Source organism: Lissotriton vulgaris, unplaced genomic scaffold (assembly GCF_964263255.1).
Source record: "Lissotriton vulgaris unplaced genomic scaffold, aLisVul1.2 SCAFFOLD_5290, whole genome shotgun sequence".
In the NCBI taxonomy this organism is placed as follows: domain Eukaryota; kingdom Metazoa; phylum Chordata; class Amphibia; order Caudata; family Salamandridae; genus Lissotriton; species Lissotriton vulgaris.
Genome location: NW_028241188.1, coordinates 40,008 through 65,360, shown reverse-complemented (window position 1 = coordinate 65,360; position 25,353 = coordinate 40,008). Strand labels below are relative to the sequence as shown.

At 46.6% G+C, this 25,353-nt stretch overlaps 1 long non-coding RNA gene across 1 annotated transcript in view; it reads right to left on the bottom strand.

Annotated features, from left to right (window-relative positions):
• LOC147672089 (uncharacterized) overlaps nt 1–25,353 on the bottom strand; it is a 97,473-nt gene that overhangs the window by 40,230 nt on the left and 31,890 nt on the right. Inside the window, exon 2 of the long non-coding RNA XR_015303570.1 lies at nt 6,835–6,958. This is a non-coding gene — a long non-coding RNA (uncharacterized LOC147672089). The remainder of the gene's footprint in view (nt 1–6,834; nt 6,959–25,353) is intronic.

Genomic DNA, 25,353 nt, shown 5'->3' with positions numbered 1-25,353 from the left:
GCCTAATTCATTGGAGAAGGAAGGGACTAAAGCCAATATGTTGCTTTAGTGCGAGGAATGGCCACTCAAGGAAGTCAAAGGCTTTCGTAGAATTTAAGAAGAGCGCTGCAGCTGAGAGTTGCTGACAGAATGTGAAATAGGGCAAAGAGTGTACAGAGTGTACAGAGATTATGTGCAGTAGACTATCGTGAGACGAAGGCCAACGGATCCGGTCTGACAACGGTAGAGAGAAGCTGGAGTATTCTGGCCGCAAGGTTGCGCACCAGTAATTTATTGTTCATGCTTATCATGGACAGTGGTGTCTAGGAATCGCAGCTGTTAGGTAATTTGTAGGATTTTAATACTGCGAATTTTGGGGCTCTTTGGACAGAAGGGGCAGTGGCCCATCTCCATGGCCTCTTTGTACATTGCCAATAAATGTGGGGAGAGTTCCTTAAATATTCCTTGTAAAATGGGTCTACAGTCCGCCCAACCCAGGGGACTTGCTGCCTGGGATGCTGATCACTTGAAGTATATCGTCTGTGGTAAATGTGACATCTACAAGTTGTCGGTGGCCCATGTCTAACCAAAGTAGTCCGATAGAGTTGAAGTAGTAAGTATGCCTGCTTGATTCCACTGCACTGGTGGTGGCATAAAGGGTGAAGTTGAATTGAAGCATTGTTTGAGTGACATTTTCCGAAGACTAACATGGTTCTCCAGCAGGTTTCAGAATTTCTGTGATGTGGGAGCTAATCCAGTTTTCTTTTAGCGGAGATACCAGCATCTTCCTTTCTGTATCTCCCTCGCTGGAGTAGTGGGCGACGGCTCACTTGTGCAGTTAGCAGGTTTCACCTTCAGCTCATTCTTCATAGTCAGACAGCTTGTTGCAGAATTGTGGCAGGCACTGGATGTCTGACGTTTCGAAACAGCAAAGAGCGAGCATTTGAAGTCCGCTTTCCTGTACCTGCAGTCGCCAGTGTAAATCTCTGAGAACTTCAGATTGCTTTGATATGCATATGTCTCAGTTATAGGCCTGGAAGGCTTCCCAGAGTAGTCTGCTGGAAATCAAGAGCCATGGTTCTGCTTGAAACAGTCAGCAAAGACACCCCATACCTCTGCTTTGATGGGGGCAGGGGAGGGATGGATCGCTAAGTACATTTGGAAGAAGTCTCCGTGTGAAGATGCATGGTCAGGTAGCAGGAGTACAAATTGCTCTACTTTTTTGTGCATTTGCTTAGGTCTCTAATGACCACGGCCCGTAGGAGATTGTTATGCACCTGGGGGGTTCCTGGCATGGCAGACATCGAACAATTTTATTTTTATTTTATTTATTTTATTGCATAATTTGATTTGGTTATTGACGATGTGCATTTGTTTGCCTAACATAACTTAGGTGCTTTTCAAAGACCCTCTACTTTACCTGCTGTTACTCCCTAATCTGTGTAAATTGTTATAATCTCTTGTGCGCCCTCCTCCACTATACCTCGTGACTCCTCAAGAGCACGTCCAGCCCACTGCTTGATTGCTAGTGTACGTCTCAACATTCTTACCTTTCAATCATGCGCCCTCCTAACCCCACCCAGAACTCTAATTTCATGCGTTATGGACCCAACTCCTGGTACATTAATTACCCTAACAAAATGACCAGTAATGCAAAAAAAGAACTTCAAGCACAGCTTTCTAAAACAACACCCTGAAACACTCATTGTAGATAACTATCACTCAGCGACCAACGGCAGCACGAAAACAAACTTCATTCTCTACACTAATCGCCCGGCTCCATGGAAAACTGCTTCTCTCTTCACCTTCAAATTGCCAAGTCAGTAATAATTCCCTATGGTGAAAAAATCCCCACTACCATCTCCCCGACCTTCAACGGGGATCTCACCATTTCCATTTACAGAACTGGAACCATTCTCATACAAGCCACCGACCCTCACCTCACCACTTCTGATCGCCACTTCCCCACACTTCTCTCCTCGCTAACTCAACTGAGCTATCAAACCCTTTCCCCCCCTATCCCCCACCACCCTCACTAATTTCGGGGAACCAATCCAATATCCCTGCCCTGACGACCCTCTCCTCAACTCATGGACTTCCACCATCACTCACCACAATCACACCACCCCTATTCTCACTCTCCGTCGCCAAACACCCTCCATTCTCACTTCTACTGATCCCGCCGGGAGCAACAAACTCACAACTAACAATCCCCCCAGAGCCAATCCTAACAGCTTGGTCTCTAACCTCACTCCGCCTGCAACTGTTATCCCCACTGACACTCCCCTTCCCACCCCTGAGCAATCTGAACCCTCCCCCACAACATTCCCCTACCACCTACACAGACCCTTTCCCCCCCGACCCCTACTTCCCCCCTGACAAACGTAATTTCCAATCTGGTGGTCTCTCTCCCCCCTCCTACCACTGCATGCTCCCCCACCTCCAATTTCGCACTCTCACATTCACAACCTACCTCCACTGCCAATTTTGCTGACAACGCCCGGATCCCTGACGTCCGTCCCAGAATTTCTCCCCCTCCTCACTTGTACTCCAGTCCCACCTCTCCTACACTGAACTCCTTGAATAGGAACATGACTATACCGACTCCCCGCATACAACCTCCCCCCTCTCCTATTCCCATGGACGCCATCCAACCCCGCACCCCTGCTCATCCTCCCTCCTTAGAGCCCAGTCATCCCTGACCCGTGCCTAAAACCTTTAACTTCCTCAACTCTATAGCACAGCAACTGAACAGAATGGAGCAGGAAATTAACTCCCTTGCTGCTGATTTCCTTCTCCTATAACAAGTCCTTCTCAACAGGGCCAAGCCTCCGTGCTCCCTCCCCCCGAGGTGTTGTGCTCCTACTTCACTCAATACATCTCACATAGCCTCACAGAGCGTCCCTCGACCCTTGAGCCAGGCCCTCAGTCCCATCAGGGATAGCCAACCATCTTCGGTATTGAAACCTACTGAACTCCACGACCTCCACCTTGCGTTGGACCTGAAGTCAGCCCCTGTCCACATCCCTGTTATTATCAGCACTAACAGAATCGCAAATACTGTCCACCCGCCTAGACCCCCTGCTCATTACACCTCTATACACCTAACTCCCCCCATCATCGAGGCTCCCCGTCCTCTCTCGTGCATGCTCCTAAACTGCAGATCAGCAGTTCAACATGCTACTGACATCGCTGAAGCACTTCTCGCTGAAGAAATTGACATCGTCTTCCTCACAGAATCCTGGCTCAATGCCCAATCCACTCCCATTCTTGACATTCTCACCCCTCCAGGGTACATCCTCATCAGACAAGACAGGACGATCAAAACTGGGGTGGGGAGGACTAGCCATCATTCATAGAGATGGAATTCAGATTACCAAACTCAAACCTGCAGAATACCTTTTGTTTGAATACCTAGGCGTTGAACTCACCTCCAAGGGCACCCCACCCATCAAATTCCACACCATCTACCATCCTCCTGGAGAGCGTACCCTTTTCCCCGTAGAACTAACAGACCTTATACCACGATTCTCCTTGACAGACACCAATGACGTGTTCTTGGGTGACCTCAATATCCACTGGAACAACCCTGCAGACTCCACTGTCCTGAACCTTTCCAACCTTCTGGAAATAAACAACCTCAAGCAACTCTGCAATAAACCAACTCACATTAAAGGTGCAACACTAGATGCGATCATAACAAACAACAATCTGATCTCCTTGAGAGAGATTACTCCCATTGACTGGTCCGACCACCACATCATTCTGTTCAAGAGTGACACTCTTGCCTGCCTCCAACCTATTTGCGTTGTCAAACCTAAACACTTAACCAGAAACATCAAAGAAATACCGTTAGCTGATCTTGAAGCCAAGATTCACCCCCATCTTCAACTCCATCCCTCATCATGGACGGCTGACGACCTCACTTCTCACTTCAACTCAAGTATGACAGAGATCTTAGACCAAGTTGCTCCTCTCAAACAACTGATGAGAACCAAATCAAAACCCTGGTTTAACGTGGAGCTGAATGATGAACGACGCCAACTCAGACAAGCGGGAAGGTCTTGGAGACAAACCCCTTGTCCCTGCACCTAACACATTTGAGATCTGCTAGACGATCATACAAAAATCACATCTTCAGTGAAAAGGCATCTTTTTTCAGCAGCCAACTAGATCTGGCAAAAAACAGACGTAGAGAACTCTTCAACATTGTTAAAAGCCAAACTAACTGCACTCCCTCTCAAGAAATCGAAGCCACCAATGAGCGATGTGAAGAAATTGCCACCTTCTTCACCAATAAAGTCTCTAAAACTGATCAATCCTTCTTACAAACTGCTAAAAAACTGGAGTGAATTGCCACCTTTACGCGGACAACACCCAAATCTACTTCAGGATCAAGTCGTCCAGCGACATCCAACTCTTCAAATCCACCCTAACCGAGATTCAAACTTGGTTCTACGTTAACAACTTAAAGCTCAACCCAGACAAAACAAAACTAATCCTATTCTCTCCAAAAAATAACCTTCTCCAAATTCAAGAGTGGCTCAAGAATCCGGTTGCCCTAAACTACCCACTTACCCTATCCGACTCAGTTAAGAACTTATCAATGGAGGCCCACATCAAAAACTCGGCAAAAAGTGCTCTCTTCTCTCTAAAACACCTCAAGAAACTGAAACATTTTCTACCCCACGATGACCTCAAGACAGTAGTCCAATCCCTAGTTCTCTCTAAAATGGACTACGGGAACGCCATTCTTACAGGGACTCCTAAAGCTCACCTAGCCCCTCTAAAAGCAGTGCTGAACATGTCCGCTCGACTCGTATCTGGAGTTAAAAGATTTGAACACATCACTCCAGCTCCCAACTGCCTCAATTGGCTTCCCATGGAAGTGAGATGTATCTATAAATTGGCCTGCATCACACACAAAACCCTTCACTCTCTTGACCCCAACTACCTCAATAACAAACTGAGTAGAGCAGGTCAATCCAGAACACTAAGAAGCTCCAACTCCCTCCTTCTGATTCCTCCGAAATTGAAAAAGAAAACCACTCAATACCGATCGTTTTCTGGCAACGCTCCTAGGATATGGAACGCTCTCCCTAGAGTCCTCAGATGCAACCCCTCCTTCTCCTGTTTTAAAAGGGACCTGAAACTCCATCTCCTAAAAAAATACTTTCATGACCAACGTCATCTAACCTAGTTTGCTTTATCCAAGTTGTTTCCTCTCTCCCTGGACATTCAAGGATAGTGGGTGACCGGACTATGTCACTCTCGCCTTTTCTTTTATTGCTCTCTCCACCTCCGCTGCACTTCATATTTATCTATTTTCTGTGGTTTTGCTTCCTTACTGCCGGCCTACTATGTAATGTAATTGTCCTTCTGCTGTTTACTGTGTATTTGTAAAGCGCTCGGATACCTACGGGTCAAGCTAGCGCTATATAAAACTTTTAAAATAAATATTTTAAAAAAGAAGATCAAAGCATTGAGCATATGGACGGTGACTGAGGAGTGGACAGCGTTGTCAGTCATGGGAACGAATCCAGAATAATAATCTAAACAAAGGCCCCCCGCCCACCTCAATATCCCCAACCCTCTGAACTTTACCTCCACCCAAAACAGCAAGGTTAAAGAAAATCCAAACGGAATCCATCCCGGAGGAGTCACAGGGAGGCAGGCAGTCTCCCTATCCCACAGATGGAACAGGTGGGCTGGCGAGCATGAATTAGAGATCAGACAAAATCCATTTCAAACCTTATCACTAAGGCGGCTGTCCAAGACGATCTTTACCTGGGAACTTGAGGTTGGCGATTTGCGGACATGTTTGTGCCAGCATTTTATGGCCAGTTTAGGACGTGTGATGAAGTGGGCCCTGCCACTGAGGAGGATCCGGAGCTTCACCAGGTAGAGAAGTGTATACTGCAAGTCTGTCTCCATTGAGCAATGACATGGCGGGCCAGAGCTCCTTGCAGAGGGAGGCAGTCCATAGGGATGTCTCCGTGTAGTCTCAACAGTGGTCATGGCTGTGAATTTAGAAAGGCCAAGAACTCTAATGTTGTTTCTTCAAGAACGCACCTACAGGTCTTCGTTCTTGGCCTTGAGGACTGCTAGGATTTTTTCCATTTGAAACAGGTGTTCATTGCTCGCTGCTGCCCCATCTTCCAGGTCGGACACTTGTTACTCCAGATGGAACAGTAGATCATCAAGTTTGTTGAGGCAATTGCTCATGCGTTCCAGCTAGATTGTGAGCACATCTATCTTGCAGTCTATCATTTCGAGGCTGCTGTGCACGTCAACAAAACATTCTTTGACGGTTATGTTTTCCACTGAGTTACTGTGACATATATCAGACGTTTTTACCTGAGCCATCTTCAAGAAAAGGGGTGGGGGTCTTTTTGTCACACATTTTCCTCATGAGTGGTGAGTGGTTTGGAAACAAAGGCACCAGTGAAGGAGGTTTTCCTGCTTAGGCAGTCTAGTCACACAGCAAGTGGCCCGCCTCTCCCCAGCACTCCAAGGGGCATAAAGTAGGCCTTACTGTAGGTGGTGATATTTTTGTCCCTCGAGAGACACAGATGTCAGCCCAGACACATGGAAATGAACGGATAATGCGCTGGGCCTGCAAAGCCTCACTCAATGGTGTCCAGCTAGCGTCTCCTTCCACACTGATAATAGTCTGTGTACATGGCCGAATCCTGACCAGTTTCGGTTAGTAATATGCCTTTTGTATGAAAGCCGATCACACTGAAAAATCATTAATTGTATGACGAAGCACAAGCAAAATGAGATTAGGATATACTAAATACCATGACGCAAAATCCTAGGTATTACTATCACTTCATGAAAAGTATTGAATACCTGCTAGGGAAAGGGAGGACCCCTCTGTTCTTCATGTCCACACCTGGGTCCCCAAAATCAACCTCGAACAGCTCTAGGGCGGCATTGGTACTAAAAGAGGCATCCAACTGCTGGGCTGAGGTACCTCATTGAAGGGAAAGTAAAACGAAGTGGAAGAAGTTATAACATGGATTTCTCTTAGCACAGGATAATCATGACAAATAATAACAAAGTATAAAAATATCAAACAAGAAAAAATACTTTTACACACGTCTCCATTGGCAAAGAAAATATATAACAGCAAAATTTACAATTCCAAATTGGTCTATTCAGTTTACGAAAATGTATAGTTGGAAACTAATGATACATAACTATAGCTGAAATAAGTAGTATCAATGCTTCTATTCATTTTATGAGTTGCACTGTGGCTTTCCTACCCTTTTTTCACAAATTCAGACACACTTTATATTATACATTGACTTCCTTTAAAGATTCAGACCTACTTTCAAAACCCTTTCAAGAAATACCAACAACCCAGTCTCTCAAAGTCATGTCTACGAATGGAACAATTAAGCAATGGTTACTATCCAAAGGTTAATCTGAATCCTGTGCCCAACCCAAATGGACTTTAATGAGAAAAGAGAAACTACATAGTAGTGCACCAGTAGTCTCTGAAGACAACTCAAAAAAGTAATGGTGATTGCTTTCTGTCCATGACCATGTTATGGTGGCTACATGTTATGGTGGCTATGTGGTCCATGTTATGTTGGGCCAATTCTATGCATGGTGGTAACACATGAATTGATAATGAACTCCACTCAACAATTCATGTGTTTTCATTAGAATTACAATGCAATAGAAAAACTGCAGCATACCTGCTTCTGTGGAACAAAAAGCAGGGTAAAAACATAGGCGGCAGAGAGAGACAAGTTGCACATAAATCTGTGGTTGCCGAAGGACATTAAAACCAAGGCCTCTTTCTTTTGACAAGAATTCCTTGCAATGTATTTGAGATCTCTATATGTGCGTTAAGTTTGAGATTTTGAAAGAAATAAAGATCTCGTCACACCAGTCCAATATGAGAGGGCTTGGAATATATGTATTTCTTTATGAAAATATGGTACAGGTTAAGAGTCCTCATTATGGGTTTCGTCTTTTCCTCAGTGGTCACTGAGATCCCCAAGAAAAATCTCATCAATAGAGAAGGTAAGTTGACCAGTGCTCTGACCAACAAAACCAGCAATAAAGCGTTCTGCAGAAATTCACAAATTCTGACTGCAGTGGTTTTGGGGTTCTATTACTAAACACTTTTTGTAAATAAATCTAATGAGGAGAGGCTCATTTAGATATCCATTGGCATTTCAAGAACAGACAAAAAGAGGGACACAGGAAACCGTTTGAATCACAGTAGTTCCACAGAATCAGCATTGGAAGAGGATGACAAATAAGATGTGTGTCAAAAGCTGCACTTTCGGTTCAGTTATCAGACTTTGGAATATAGCATAAGAGTATTTCAAGGCAACCCAAAAAGAGCCCAGGACATGGAACTGGGATGGCGGCAAAGGAAAAGGAAGAGGAATGAGACAGAAGGAGATATGAAGCTGGAAAAGAACAAGTGAAAGGATGGTTGGTATCAGTTGGAAATTATTAGCTACAGAGAGGGCTTTGGGTTTTGTCAATGATAGTTTTTCGTTTAGTTAATGTCCCCTTCCCGGTGTATATTTGTGTCCCCTCCTGCCCTGAGTTCCCAACTGAGCCTCTATGGTATCCTGGTTTTTGATTTTTGCCCCTCGTCTCAGACTTATCTAGTGGGTGTGCAGAGACCAAGGGCTGTCCTTAGACATAAATCAAGTCCTGGACCAGTCTTGTGACTTGGATGGACGCACCAAGCATGTCCTCTTTACTGACAAAGGACTACTGTACCTGTTCTGAGTTTAGAATATGAAGCTGCGGTGGAAGCGTGGCAAGTTTTTTTAAATTATTAGTTGTGACCAGACTGGTTACCTGTGTCACTGGGATGAAGGCCTGCTTGTTTAATCAATGAAGTTCTGCTTCTATGAGCCAACTCATGATCCAAGCGTTAACATCCCAACTCTATGGTACTTGTGTGTATATGTGGCATGTGAGATAAATATAAGGTAAGTGTAATGTGAGCTAAAGGTTAAATATCTATAGGATAAACAGTTTAAGCATTATTTGATTACAGTAAAAATATAATTACGAATACAAAGAGGTGAGATATTATTGTATATATTTAATGATTCCTTAATGGGCCAAGATGGCGGCGAGGTAGGACGCGATCTCCGGAGCTGCGTTTTGCCACCCGCCGACATCAGCTTTGTGTAGCCTCTAAGAGGGTTTGGACAACTACATACCCCTCCGGAAGATCACCCCGCAGCATCGCTATCCCCTGTGCCCACGATGGGCGTCGGTAGATAACGCATATTGGCGGCGGAGGCGTGCCGGGGGACGGCGGCCTAACCCACGAGACTTGAGCATCGGCAGGGGCCTGGATTTAGGGGCGGGCCACATCGGGTATCGTCGAGGCCAGCTTCCGGCGCAGAGGTCCCTGCTGGGCGATCCGGAGGACGAGAGGGGCTGCCGCTCGTCGGACCTGGGCTACCACGCCGCTGACTCTGGGGCTCTTGGAGTCGGGCGGTCTGGAGTGCGGGTGGTCCGGCAGAGGTGTGACGCAGGGGGCCTGTCAGGGGCCCCGGGGACAGCAGCTGAATCCACCGCAGTCAGCGGTGCAGAGGTGAGAGGCCAGTCTCCACACTGGTTGCAGCAGCACAGGGAGGCCATAGGTGCCTGAGGCGGTCGTCACGATTACCCTCCACAGCTCGAGGTGGTGAGAAGATCGGCAGAGCAATTGCAGAGCTGGCGCGGCCTCCTGCGGTGGTGCGAGAGGCCTGGAAAGGGCGCACAGCAATCTAAGTGAAAGCAGGGAACAGAGGCTATTGGGGGAGTGGCGGCAGCAGCAACGGGTGAGGAGCCCTTTGCACCACTGGCACCAAACCTACAAGAGGAGCATGACACAGCAAGATCTGGGCCCAATTTACAGAAGTGGAAGGGGGGCGCAAGAAGGTCTGGATACAAAGGGGGTGAAAGCCGCATCAGAGGAACTGAGAGTCTGACCACGGAGGCTGCAGACCGGGGGAAGCGGCTGGTAGCCGAGCCTGGGCTGCAAGACGTCCCACGCCGCGAGCAATCAGTGGGGTCACTCTGAGCAATGGGCGTTCCTTAACCAGGACAGACACGCATCAACGCGGCCAGCCCAGGCTGCAGGGGACGGCCTAAAAGGGGACACGCCAACTCTCACCTCCACAGGGCGGCGGCCCAAACCTGCTCCGCCGCAGCCCGTCCTACACAGTTACAATGACTCGCCCGTATCACTTGCCCTTGACTGGTCCTGGATGGGGACTCGGTGCTGAACACACACTCTGAGGAAGGACAGTGAAGGTATTGCTAGACTGATGGTGAGAAGGGGTGCGAGACAGACGTTCCAAAGAAGGGCCCTGCGGATCGCTTGGCACTCCCCGGGCGGGGGAATCTTCGGTGCTGAGTTACACCCTATGGCACTCACCTCGCGAGTGGCGACATTTCTAGGCGCCATATGCAGGTTTGATTCTAGACCTGGAGACGCAGTAGGTCTTTACCTGGTGTCGTAAAGGGCCTGGCCTGACCTGGCGACAGAGGAAGGATACGACCAGAAGCAGCGTTGCTGATAGGAACACCTGTCTACTTTTCTACAACTCGCAGAGCATCTACCGGGGCAGATCGCACATCGGTGCTCGAATGAGTATGTCCTCATCCAGGACAAGGAAACAGAAGCCCTTGAAAGACATCTTTGGCAGAGCCCATTCCACCCCTAACATTGCAACAGCATCACCGATAATGGCGACCCTGCAGCCTTCTTCCAGCAATGGCGACAAACCCATTACTAAGGCACTCCTCGAATCCCTCTTCAACACTCTCAGATCTGACCTACAAACTGTGAAAGCAGACCTTACGGCTGAAATATAGGAGATCCGGAAAGACGTCGACGAAGTGGGGGAGCGCGTTGCAACACTTGAAGATAAAAGCAACACTGCAGCAACCAAAATAACTATACTGCAACAGGAGCTAGTTAGCCTTAAGGATCAGCATTTGGATACCCAGTTACACCTCGAGGACTAAGAAAATAGATCGCGCAGACATGACATTAGGATCCGAGGTGTGAAGACAACAGACAACACCAAGGACCTCTTCGCCTTCACAGTGGGCCTATTCCGCCATATCTTGGCAGCTTCAGACAGCACAGAGATCGTCCTCGATACGGCACATTGGGTAGGCCCTCCACGCGCGCCCAACGTCCCACCAGCAGATACCTAGTGTGTGCAAGACTTCAAAACCAAAGAAGACATCCTCCTAAAGCCGAGATCCCTCCACCCTATCTCCTACAAAGGCCACTCTCCGGTGCTCTACCAGGACTTGGCCCTGATCACCATGCAGCGTCGCCGACAATTCCGCTCAGTGACAGAGCACCTCCGGCAACAAGGTATCCAGTACTCGTGGGGCCACCCATTTTGCCTCATATTCCGATTTAACAGGAAACTCCATCAGATGCGCTTGCTCATTGTCTCCTGCCGACTCCTGGGTCTCGCAATCCCTAGCGAAGAGGATGATAGTCAAAGTACCTCCTCCGGGCCCAAGATCTCGACCTCCGGGTGGCATCGCCAGGGTCGACGCCATCGTGCCCGGAAGCCAAACACGGCGGACATCGCAAAAGGCCATCAGGACGCCACAGCTTCGGCGGCGGTGGCCATGGTGGAGACGAGCCAGAATGCGGAGTGATCGACCGGACTGCATCTCTCTGAAATTGACCCTCTGATTCCTGGTGGGCGGCGGGGGGAACCGGACCCCACACCTTGGTCACACTACGAGCCCCACTATGACGACCTCCATGATGTTCCGGGATGGCGGACATTCCCCCTGGTACTTTTTACTTGTCCCTGTTCCCTCTCCCCCTGTTCTGGCTAAGACATTTCATCGGACTATAAATGTATGGGATTTTTTGGCATATGGGTTCCCTCGTCCACCTCCTTTTGTTGCGCGTTTGCATCTCTTTAGCTCCTGCATCCTTAGGCGGCCAAACCGCCATCTACTCATTGCCATGACTTACAACACGCACAGCTTCCTGATCCGATCACTGCCCTTTGATGCCACATGACACACTTAAAGTCCTCATGCTTAACGTGAGGGGTCTGAACAACCCGATCAAACGTAGGGCGGTTCTTAACTACTTCTGAGGGGGACATATGCCTCCTGAAGGAGACACACCTACTCTCTAAAGATCACCACAGGTTGAAGTCTGGGGCCTTCCCAACGCAGATGTTCTCCTCTAACACGACCAAATCAGCCGGGGTGGCAATCCAGGTCTCCCGCTCCTTTGCCTGCAGGGTACTCCAGAAAAAGGCGGAGATTAAGGGCCGATTGCTCGCACATCAGTTCTCTTTCGGCGGGGTGACGTTCATTGTAGGCTCTATATATGCACCTAATGACGGACAAAACAGATTCCTCCTCCATGCGCTTCAAGAAGCAGCTGCAACCGCAGACCGCCACCTATTGGGTGGAGATGTAAATATGGTTTTCGACAACGACTTTGATCGTACTTGCCAGAGAACGTATCAAGCAGGGGTATTTACACACACGGGTGGGCTCACCTCCAAGATCTGGGGTTGTAGGATCGTCGGCGCCACTTCCACCCACGCACTCGCAGTTACACCTTTTACTCTGGGGCACACAAAACTTATGCACGATTAGACTACTTTCTCAGCTCCTCCTCCCTTCAGGTACACGCACTAAATACTGAGATTCTGACAGCCTCCCTCTTTGACCATTCCCCAGTCCTGGCCACTTTTCAACTACCGCCCACAGCGCGACCTCTCAGACACTGGCGCCTCCGGGACACGCTGCTGCATCACACGTCTGTTACCGACCAGATCCAGAAGGCCCTTTTAGACTTACAGCCATATTCATCAACCTGAATTGCGCTCGCAAATGGCCAGATCCTGAGAATCTGGCCGTTTGCGAGTGCGATTTTTGCATTTGGGATTCATCATCCCAAATGCAAAAATCGCTATTTGCGAAATCGCATATTTGCGAGGAATTGGATTTAAGGAATCTCTAATAGAGATTCCTTAAATGCAATTCATCACCCTATTTGAAATTGCAAATTCGCAGTATTTGGTCGCAATTTACCACGAAATCTGACTTCGTGGTAAATTGCGAAAAACGAGTAAAAAGCTCTTTTGTGCATTTTTTACTTTTGCATGTTACACACACACATGTCCTCTGGACATGTGTGTGCGCAACACCTGTTCAAATGTGCATTTGAGGGGTGCTACAGGGTGTCCTTTGGACACCCCTGGCACCCTTCAAATCGCAATCTTATTTGCGATTAGCAAATTGCTAATCGCAAATAAGGAATACTCCCCATTCAGGAATGAATGGGGAGTTTTTCCTTATTTGCGATTAGCAATTTGCTAATCGCAAATAAGGAATCAGTAGGAATCGCAATAAATTTTGCTAATCCTACATGAATCCCGTTTTGCGAGTCCTTAATAGCGAATCGCTATAATTCGCTATTAGGGCCTCGCAAAACGGGAGATTGATGAATCAGGCTGTTAGTCTCCATTAACGCTACACCCGATACATCACTAGCTACACAATGGGGGGCATTGAAGGCAGTCATCCAGGGGGTATTTAAAGCCATATCCTCAGCTCACAACAAGGAGAGAAGCAAGCGAACAGGCAGAACTCACTCAAAGGGTCGTGGAACTTGAATAGATGCACCAATGAACAGGTGCATCCCGGGCTTGGCATTAGCTATGTGTGGAACCCAAGCATCTTGCTGCCCTGGAACAGGATAAAGTAGAGTACGCGGCCCTCAGGCTTCACCACTCCTATTATACGGGGGGATAGATGCAGCCTGCTACTGGCCAACAAACTACAGGAAGCCAGACAGAGGCAAGGTGTCCACACTTTCAGACACCGAGGGGTGAGTCTGTATTCGATGGAGCAACCATCGCCGAAACGTTCCGGGACTCTTACGCTGACCTCTATACGGGAGACTCCCTGGATGTCGAAGCCAGTGCCGAATATATAGCTAAGGCCAACATGCCTTCCTTATCACAAGCTCAAGCTGATCACCTAGACAGGGCTATACAGATGGAAGAGGTTATCTCTGCAATCTCACGCCTCAAACTGGGCATATCACCTGGCCCAGATGGCTAAACGGGCGCCTTTTATAAGGCATTCTGCAGCCAGCTGGCCCCTATCCTGACCTTGTTGTTTAATTTCTTTGAGCAAACGAGAGCTATTCGGGGGGACATGCTAGAGGCGGCGATAGTTGTTATCCCGAAGCCGGGGAAAGATAAGACTTTCTGTAGCGCATATAGGCCTATCTCACTTTTAAACATAAATATTAAGATATACACTAGTATCAAGGCTGCCCCGCTTAGCCCCCTACATGGCCCAGCTGATTGAACCGGATCAGGCGGGTTTATTCCGCAGAGGCAGACTAGCGACAACAACAAACGTATTCTACACCTAATTGAACAAGCGTCCCGCACCCAGGGAGAATACATGCTCCAGGCCATCGATGCTGAGAAAGCATTCAATAGGGTGCATTAGTCCTATCTAGAGATGATCGTGATGGCGGCTGGCTTCGGTGAGAAGCTGCGGACTCGGATTCTAAACTGTTACCGGTTCCCCGTGGCAACAGTGTGGGTTAACGGCTACACATCTTCATGGTTTCCTATTGGGAGAGGCACTAGGCAGGGGTGCCCTCTATCACCCCTCCTCTTTGCGCTCTATATGGAACCCTTGGCGCGTAGAAGTCAACAGCATCCTTTAATATCTGGGATTAAATTTGGGGGGGGGGGGGGGGGGGGGGGACGTCCATACAGTAAGCCTTTATACAGACAACATCCTACTGTCTCTCTCCAACCCAATCACGGCCCTACGTGCCCTCTTTATTGAACTACACGGCTTTGCACTAGGATCGGGATTTAAGATAAATATGGACAACTCTCTAGCCCTTGATATCTCCCTTTCGCCGCACACTCTTGCCCACCTGCAGGAGGAGCACCTGGTGGTATGGGCTCCAGAAGCGATTCCCTACCTGGGGGTCCATTTAGCTCCCACTATCAAGGCTACCTCTGAGTTAAGTATTCCAACCATCGCACTTGTATACATGGAGCGTTAAACAGGTGGAAGCGCTGCACAATTTCATGGCTAGGATGGATTGCAGCCACCAAAATGACCATCCTCCCCCAAATCCTGTACCTCTTTCAGATGCTTCCCCTCCGCCCCCCGCAGGGCTGGACCCAGCAGACTCAGGCAGACCTGTCACGATTTATATGGCACAGGTGCAAACCACAATTCCGACACCAGATTGCGGTTCTCCTGCCGGAGAGGGGGTGGGGAGTGGGGGTACCTGACCTTCAGTTATATTTCCAAGCTACCCAACTTAGATACTTGGTGGAGTGGCACCGCTTAGAATCTGAAAAACACTGGCTATTCCAGGACCAGGTGGTGGCAGGTGGGCCACTACAGGGGGTGCCCTTTCTCGGTAAACGAATTGAAAGAAAGAAGAGGACCCGGTCACTCGTTTTTTTGTTCTGCTCCTTTTTTATTTTGGGCAGAATCATACACTAAGGTATTTAATCCTTATGTGTAACCGTTATGTTTTAGAATTTTAGAAAAGAAATTGCAATAATTTTTACAGTTTAAATGACAGTCCGAAGAATTACTTACTGTCCTGCACAAGAACACATATTTACAATAACTCAAAGTATACATTATTTAGAAAGACAAAAACGAATTACACATTCATATACTTCTACACAAAAAACATTTAAACATAAATCGCTCATTGAGGTTGAGAGTACCCTGTCCACATATTTTATATCAGGCCACTAGAATATTTGTTTTTCTTTTTCTTTTGCCTAATTGCGCATGGGGCGGCTGATACAACAAACATTCAATTTGTTTGAAAGAAACAAAACAAAAGCCTTATGCGCAATGAAAGGGCATTCGGATTTAGGACGAATGCAGGGTCATAAGCCTGTAAGCCGACGCGTTTCTGAGCCTGTCCATATACTTGTTCAGGCTCGTCTTCAGGGCTTCGGGGCTGGGTACCTATATGAATACAAATATAGGGCATGATAAGTTTTTGACCCTCTTTAATGTGTCACTAAGACTGTTCGACTTGCGTTATTGTTACCTTTTAACTTTGAAATATCACTTGTATCGGTTCATCTGATCAATTTCTCTTGGGAAGACTCTTTAAGTTCTGTAACGGAAACAATAACATGATATATGTTTCCAGAAATTCTTGTGTTACGTTAATTGTTTGTTGCCATCGCGTGTTACACTCACGTGTTTTTCAGCCACAACGTTTTCTAGCGGGTTGTAAATCTACTTTCTCGGTAAACAGCACAGACCTCTAAACTTATATGCATCATATGTCACAAGCACGATAATGGACTCTTGGGATCGCACAAATGTCTCCAATCATTTGACCACCTGTAATGAATGTGCCATTTATATGGTTGAATGGCCCGATTATGACCATTGCCCATCACCATCTCAGTATATTATGATCTAATATAATGATGTGCAGGCCTGCATAGTATGAATAAGCTACTAAGTAGGGCTCGATTATGCCTTTTCTGTTTCCGACTTTATCTTGCTTCATGGTAGTGCTTGCCTATCGGCTTTGGCAAACTCGTATGCCGTCTTGCATACTAATTTTGCTCATTTACGAGAGTAGTAGCCTATGCTTAAGGGACTCCATTTTCTAAACTGTTGCTATCTTCTGAGCCTTTCTAGGTGAGAAGCCATGTTATGCTTTTCACTTGTTATCTGCACTTTGTATGCTGGTAGAAACCGGTTCTTGTCGGAGGAATGCGCTCACTCTGCTCCGGAGTCTAACATACGCTTGGCCAGCCGAAGCTGTGGCCTTGGTGCGGAGTGGTACGGAATCTGACGGGGAAAGGGGGCGCGGCTCACAGGAGCCTCATCTTACATCTCCATTGGTACTAAAGGGGGTGTCTGAGTCTCGAACACCGGAAGTTCATCGCAGGGCAGACGTGCAGCTGTGACAGTGGAGCGAAATAATCCCAATTCGGCTGGAGAAACGAACTCCCCTCTGGCGAAGTGGAAGCGGGATGTGTAGATACTTGGTGAGGTGTTCCACTAACTCTTATATTCTTACTGATCTTGCTTAACTATCTTTTATTTTCAAATCCAATACATTTATATACATATAAGTTCTATATATGTTTTACTGATTGTGTTTAGCAATTGCTTAGGTGCTAATGTGAAGAAGGCTTATTGTGACTTATACTTACTTTCATCCTATCATTGTGTAATAAAAGAAACCCCAGAGTATATGATTATTTGTCTGTATTCCTTGTGGATGGAGAACGGGCTCCTTTTTCACCAAATGCTTATGGAAGGACGGAGAAGTTCCCTTCCAATTGGTAATTGTTGATACGGATGGTTGTCTGGCTCCCAGCAAGGAGCGAAATTCTAATTCTTCCACCCCCAGCCTTGTTAGGAGAGGTATGCGTTGGATAAATGTAGTCCTACCTGGGTGAGTATTCTGTAATCGGAGAGGAGCGGGAAATAGCCTCCCGTACAGCGCCTTTAACCAGGAAGTTTGAGTATATGTTGTAATATGTTGCGATACATTGTGGTATTTTGTGATATTTTATTGTTGTTGTTATTGTGTGCGAGCCTCTCCGCAAGAGCTATAGATTTATTCTTAGTGTTGGTGTTCCTTTCTTGGGTAAGTATTGTGGAGTGTTGTATCCTTTTAGGTCCCCAGAGGGGATAAGCTTGCATGTCCTGTTTAATGGCAGAATTTTCAGGCCATTACAGTATCATACTGTGAGTACCGTGGGCTTAACCAAGAAGCGTGTCCTGCTTGTAAGGGGAAAAGAAAGCAGAGGTTTCAGGCCGGTTCTGATGGCAGTGGTCACAATGCAAGAAAAGAGGAATTGACACTCCTAAGCGTTTACCTGATCAGTGTCAAAAGGGTTCAATAGTAGGCCAAAAAACAGCAGCAGCAATCCAAAACTTTGAGGGTAATCATCCAAAAAGAGGCATTTCCTTACAAAGATCATGTGTTGCAAAAAACTACCAAAGTGCCAAACCATCTAGTAATAAGTTTCTAGCTGCTTCGCCGGCCTGGTTCCTGATGGTTCTCCAGAATCTGATGAGAAGTTCAGTCACAATGAGTGGCAGACAGACTTTTCTCCATCGACCCCGAAGAAAGAAAATGTCACACTAATAAATACGGTCCACTATAACCTCTGAAGAAATTGCTAGTGAATGAGTAGACGCTTCATATGGATTATTTCCTGCACTACATAAAGAGGCAGACTACTTTTCCACTAAATGGCTCATTGATTATAGACATCAATACAGTGCCTTAGACAACTCTAACACCAGCTACTCTCTATCCATATGACCATCTGTGAGCTTGAAATTATTCTCATTGAGGCATAATGCAGGTAAAACGTGATACCTGAAAAGGAGCATACATGAGCTAATGGTGGATGAGGGGTAAAGAAATAGGTGCATACTTTAGACAAGCCTTAATAAATAAGATATAAGGGTCCATGCAGAGAGAATGCTCCTCCAGCAAACGCCGCTCATGTGGAGGTGCTAGCCCCCACCCCACTGCCATCCCACTCCCAACCACTGACCAGGATAACCCCTTTATGAAATGGAGTGTTACAATAGTTTATAGATTAGTATCTTCAATTAATGGGTGGGTTATACGGGAAAAAAATGTGCACTAGGTGATTGGGGTGGCTCATGTGAGTGGAAGCAGGGAGCACAGGGAAATAGTACTTAAACAGATGAAAAGACAACTGGCACAAGCACCTTTTAAGTACGATGTAAACACAAGACATCCAATTACAGGGAAAGGAGCAACTGGTATAAAATGTACATGTCCCTAAATTACATCAAGCACAATGGGCTGTCACTTTCACTTAATTATGTGGAATTCTTAGTGGCTGAACAATGCCCATTATTATAAAACGAGGAACGCCATTATCACTTCTATTGGCCAAGAGAAATACTAGATAGAAAACTAGGTAATTAGAAAATAAACACATTCTGCATCTGCATATTTATAGCTCCAATATAGAGGACTCTTGGTTTATTCATCAGCTATAGGGCACATGCTTATCTATGACGCCAGACTATACTTTAGGGAGATGATTTCAACTATGTGCCAAACCGATTAACTGATCGATACCATCAACTGACACATGCTCATCATACTGCAAAGTCTAAACGGAGACATTTTTGAGACCCATAACATGATTGACATTTGAAGGAATGCACATTCGATAGCAAGAGACGGCACACAAATCATCGGTACATAGAACATGGTTAGACTAGATTAGAGAATTGGTTCTTACAAGAATGTTTGTGCTTGGACCCAGTAGATCGTGCATCTGCCACGTACGTTCTTAGATCCGTTCCGTTCCCAGTCAAGATGGTCATAACGATACCACCCTCACAGCGTAGAGTATTTACATTCACCTTACACTCCAGTCACTTCAAGACCCAGTGCTTAAATATTAAACAAGGACGGAAATGGCTGTATACTTTAAACATAATGAGCTCACCGGCATAAGTATAGAGGGTAGTGTGAAGGGAAAAGCAATGCGGGATCAGAAAAAACTTTGAGACACTTTGATAAGCTTGAAGGAGCAATATGGCCACTTGAAACTAATTACATTTACCTGATCAGCCCCTAAATACTGGCTGATATCTGGTCAAAACTCTCTGACTTTAACGAAGTAGCTGAGCAAGAGGTGAAACCTCTGAGCAGCCATGCAAGGGAAGTATATAGCAGGAATGTGAGAGGCCTGGTGTAGGAATGTAGGATCTTTCTTTTATGGTTACCCCCACTTTTTGCTTGGTGTCAGTATGTTTTAGCTGTAGTTTGCTGGAATCCTGCTAACCAGGACCCCATAATCTGTGTTCTCTCACCCAAAAAGACTTTGGTAAGTGCTTTCGTACCTCCACAATTGGCCACTACGGTACCCTTAAAAGTCCCTAGTATTTATTTATTTATTTATTTATTTAAAGTTTTGTAGAGCGCGTAGTCACCCAGTGGGTATCCCAGCGCTAAAACCATTTTACTCACGAGGGAGTGTAGTCCGGAAAAGTGACAGTTTATGGTAATAAATGTAGTAGTATATGGTAATAAGGCACCCAGGGCTTAGATACACCAGGGGTCTCCCTTGGGTTTCAGCATGTATTGTGCCACCCATTGGAGACTACTTGAACTGACTACAGGTATGCTATTGCAGCCTGTGTGAAATGGTGCTTGCACCTCTCGCAATAGATATACATTTGCTTATAGCTGAAGTCACTGCCCTTAAAACCTATAAGTCACCCCGCCGAAAAGCGCTTTGACGCCTTGTATGGGGTAGTAAGCGCTGTATAAATACAATTACAGTTACAGTTACAATGGTAGGCCCTTCAGTCCTGAGGGCAGGGTGCTGGGTTATAAGTGTGTGGGGGCCCCTGCATGAGCAGGACACCCCTACAAACCCTGGAGTCGATTCTCCAGACTTTGTAAGCTAGGTCAGCCATTTTAAGACATGTAGTGGACTGCAGTCATTACGAGATGTCTACCTATATAACTTCTGCGCCGAACCTGGTCATGTTTGGTATCAAACATGTGGGAATCATACCCCAACACCGGTTTTGGGATTGGAGGTATGATCCCATGTGCTGGGGGCCCTTTAGAAGATCTTCATATACCCCCAGTTACAGCCTTTCAGGGTCTGACTGCAAGCTAGTACTGCTGCCGCAAACCCAGACACTGTTCTGCCATCCTAATGAGGAGCTGCGCTTGAGCAATAGAACTTAGAACAATAGGTTTCCTGTCACAGGAAGGTGTAACCAGCTCCCAGACAGGACTTAGTGTACTGGGCTGGGGTGGGGGCACTTTCCAGGGCCACCAGACTGCTTTGAAGAGCACAATTGGTGCCCTCCTTGCATACACAATATTGAGCCAGTTCAGGAACCCTTGGTTCCTGCTCCTGCGCAAGACTGAACAAAGGCTAGGGAAGTATACTTCCCTCTGTCCAGCCGCTCCTTTGGAAGCAATCCCAGAGTTGTTCCAACCCTTTTCTTGGGTATTTAAGGACTCCTCTGTGGGTCAGTCCTCAGATTTGTCGAGAACAAGACTCACCTTTTAAACCAAGATACTCTTCGACAGTCAGGACACTTGGACTTCACCTAGAACCAAGACTGCATCAAGGAAGGCTCCTACTGCTCCAGGTCTCAGAATTATGCAAGTATTCAGCCTCGTCTGTGTCTCTGCTTCTCTCAGGCTCTCCAGGGATCTGTGGGCATCAAGGACATCTGGAGTAATCTTCCTTGGAGTGAAGGAGTCACTTCCCTGGATCTGCAGGGACTGCATCGAAGCTGACTGGCCTGCTGCTCCTGTCTCCCTACAGATTTGCGGAGGCTCAGCAACACAGGTGGTGGTTCTGTGTTTCCGTGCCTCCTGGTCACCTCCGAGTGGCATAGACTCTGTCCCCTCTGCTTGCGGGTTCACCTCTTCAAGAATCCAAACTTGAATTCCACCGGACAGCGTCACAGACTTCTACAGAGGCCTTTCTTTTAGTCGTCAATTGCCATCTATGACAGGTTCCGATGTCACTTCATCCCTATGCACCCATTTACCCTGGTGCAGGTAAACTGGTTCCTGGGAAATCCACGGGTGGAGTGGCTCTCGAATCTTCCATCCTCCAAAGGGTTTCTTCGTGGTCCTCTGGGAAGGGTCCATTGTCTTAAAAATTGCGACTTCTCCATTGGCTTCTACTGAATACGCGTCTGTGTTTCCACTCTACACACAGCCTCCTTGGGGTTCCTGGGTACTTACCTTGGGTGGTTCCTGCTTCTCCAGGCTCTTCTAAGTCCTGTAGTCCAAGTTCCATTCTCCTTTGCAGTTTGCATTCCACTTCACTAGTATACGGTTTGGACAAGTGTATATGTGTGCTACTTATCTGATTTCTTTGAAGTATTCTTATGTGTATTATTGATATCTCGGGACATGGCGATATACCAAGTGATTGTGTTGTGTAATAAATATACTTATGCTTCATAAACACTGTGTGGTTCTTTCTTATCTAATCTACACTATTTATTAAATGTGGTAAAAACAAACTACTTTACACTCCTACAAGATATGCCTGTGGGCTGCTCTCCACAGCTACCCCTTTGACATCTCTTAAGGTTATCAAAGACCACTACAATCACTATAAGGGTTGCCTGAATTACTGTAAGGTGCATCACTCCTTTAAGTGTGCACCATATACTAACCCAGCCTCCTACACCTGGTAGAACGCTTTAAGCACTAGGACACTTCCTTTAGTCAGCAAATGATGTTTTGCAAATTGTCAGACAAAGGCAACACAGTTCATGAAGCTCAACACACACTCTCCAAAGTTAGGACATACTAAACTAATCTGTAAACGTTCAATTAAACTCCATCACACACTGACCTCTCCAATTTTTTTAAATCAAATAATATTGGCCGGATAGGCTATTTGCATCAACACTTCCTAGATGCCTCCTGATAATGACCTTCCAAATTAGTTTTATTAAGAATATTCTCTGCTTCTAAATCCTAGATTACCACAGATGGATGAGGAACCACGAGTTGCTAGCATCCCAAATCCTCGCTGCATGAGAGACACTTCATTACTTTATTCAAGCTGGGCAAATCGCAGAAATAAGGCAACTCATAAAGACCACTCTCACTTATGAATGAAGATGCTAAGATTCTAGCCAAATCAGTGCTGCCTCAAATGATACTGGCAGACGAGGCAGGATGTATTCCTGTGAGGTCCATGGCCCAGAATCTATGTAGCTTATTTGCGTAAACACACCAACTGGAATCACAACTTGATGCTGTGGTAGTGTTTCTTGACACCACAAATGTGTTTGACTCACTGGAATGGGGCTTCCTGGTTGATGTTTGAACCACTATAGGAATTGGATTGTTTTATTCTGACCCCAGCAAAAAAAGTCTGTCTACGTCGTCTACGATATCCCCTTTCCCAATCCGGTTAACCATGGCAATCAAGTCACTTGCTTCCACAATCAGAAATAATGTCAGAAAGCTTAATTACGATCTCCCTTTACTCAGATGACATTTAACTATATATTTGCAATCACACCATGAACCTTAGCCTAGTCAATTGAGAGTTTTATAGGTTTTCGCACGTGTTTGGTCTTTTCACAAACTGGAATAAATCTACAATATTTCCACCTACACTGGGCACGCAACCCTCTGCACAACATTTCCCCCTTCCCTGGAGCTTGTTCTCTGTTAAATACATAGGCATCAGGGTCAGCCAAGATAAAACATTATATTTTAGAACTGGTACAGTGAAGGTGAAAATTGAAGAGCAGATCAAACATGGATGTCATGTCAGTGGCGGCAGATTATCCTTGATGAAATTGGTAATCCTCCACAAATTACAATTGCATGCAAGTACGATTTGCACCCAATTAACTGCATCCCCACTTATTTACTTAATACCATTGCAAGGAGTTCTCCTTTAAATTCACTATTTAAACAGAGGAAACGCGTGCACCAAATGAAAGCCCTCCTGCACCACACAGGCACTGAGGCCCTGATGTGCCAGGGAGGATTTCTTTGTTGAGTGGTCAGCTTCGCTCTCTCTGCCTGGTAACGCCGCCAGTCTGTATGTTTAGTCTAGATCCGCTTCATAACTTACAGGGATGCCTTCACTGCGGTTACAATTACGGGGCTGGCCCGGAGGATATCAGGCAAGTAAAGTACTGCCCTTTAGTTTCAACTGTCGCTCCCTGGCGCAGCATCACCTAAAGTGTTAAATTCTTTAATAGACTGTAAGCCTAATGCAGTTTTTCTTACAGAAACCTGGCTGCATGAACACTCCAACCCCAATATTGCATTAGCTTCACCCGCCGATTATTGTATAGTTAGACATGACTGCACAGAGAAAATGGGTGGAGGTGTTGCAATTATTATTATTTTTTTAAAATCTTTTTATTAAACATAAGCAAAATAAAAGCATCAGGTGACAAGCTTTGTTTTCACAGCGGTCAAATATACAGTATCATGCGTCAGAATAATACTTTAGAATAACATTACGGGATCACAGGGAATCCAGCTCCACTGACGCCACTCTAATATCTGGATGAGTACATATATTCCCCCAACATGTACTGACCTCTCCCATAACATGCACCAGTCTAGATCCTCCATCCATTTCCCAATCTGGGGCGTCTGACTGGCACCCCACAGCTGAGCAATGTTACGCTTGGCAATCATGCACGCCAGGGTCACCCATTGTTTCCCATATGAGGTCAGGTCTGTAGGTTCCCAGACATTCAGAACACATTGACGGGTCTCCAACATTAACTCCGCCCCTATCACTTCTTGCATCTTATCGTGGATTTTGACCCAGTAGTCTTGTATTTCTACGCAGTGCCACAAGATGTGCATGAACGTCCCTATCTCTCCACAGCCCCTCCGACACTCCCCATTCTCCGCCAGCCCCATCCGCACTAGCCGAGGTCCTGTGGTGTAAGACCGATGGAGAATCTTCATTTGCACCAGTCTAAGTCTCATTCGGATGGCCACTACTTTTGGGGTGGCGACTGCCTCTCTCCAGTCCTCATCATCCAGTACTAGGCCATCGGCGACCCACTGCTCCCTAAGAGTCGCCAACGGATCTCCCATATGGTTGATCAGTTTTTTGTATACTAGTGAGATAGTTTTTTCTGGGATATGGCTTTCCAAGACCCGGTCTTTGAACGGGGAGGCCTCCGGGAGTACGGCGCCCCTGGGAATATTTGTAAATAGGGCGTTTCTGACCTGGAGGTATCGGTAACGCTCACTCTCCTGCAGCTGGTATTTTCCCTGCAGGGCTTCGAATGTAAGGATCACGTCTTTCCCCCAGATATCCTTAACCTGTGAGATCCTGATGAGATCCCATTTGTCAAAGCCCTTCGATTTCCACAAACGTCCCAGTTTCTCTGAACTCCACAACGGGGTCCCCAGCGTAAGCCTCCCCACCCTTTTAATGAATCGAGTAGCGGCATGCCACACGTGGACCGCATACGCCGCCGGCCCAACAAGGGGAAATCGGCCGCTCCTAGCATATAGTGCCCTTGTAAAGTACATCCCCCCCCCCCCCCCCCCCCCCGATCCGGCAAACCGATCCCTCCTTCGTACCAGGGAAGAGTAAGCTTGGAGAGAGCGAAACGGGGTCTGCTCTCCCAGAGAAGTTGTCGTTGGAGGGACTCTATTTCCGTGAAATATGTGGCGGGTACCGGATCCATTCTGTTTTGGAGCACATATAGGAAGCCGGGAAGGGCCATCATTTTAAACAGCACCACTCGACCCAGCAGGGAGAGCGGTCTCGACTTCAACCTCATCACATCCCGGCGAAATTT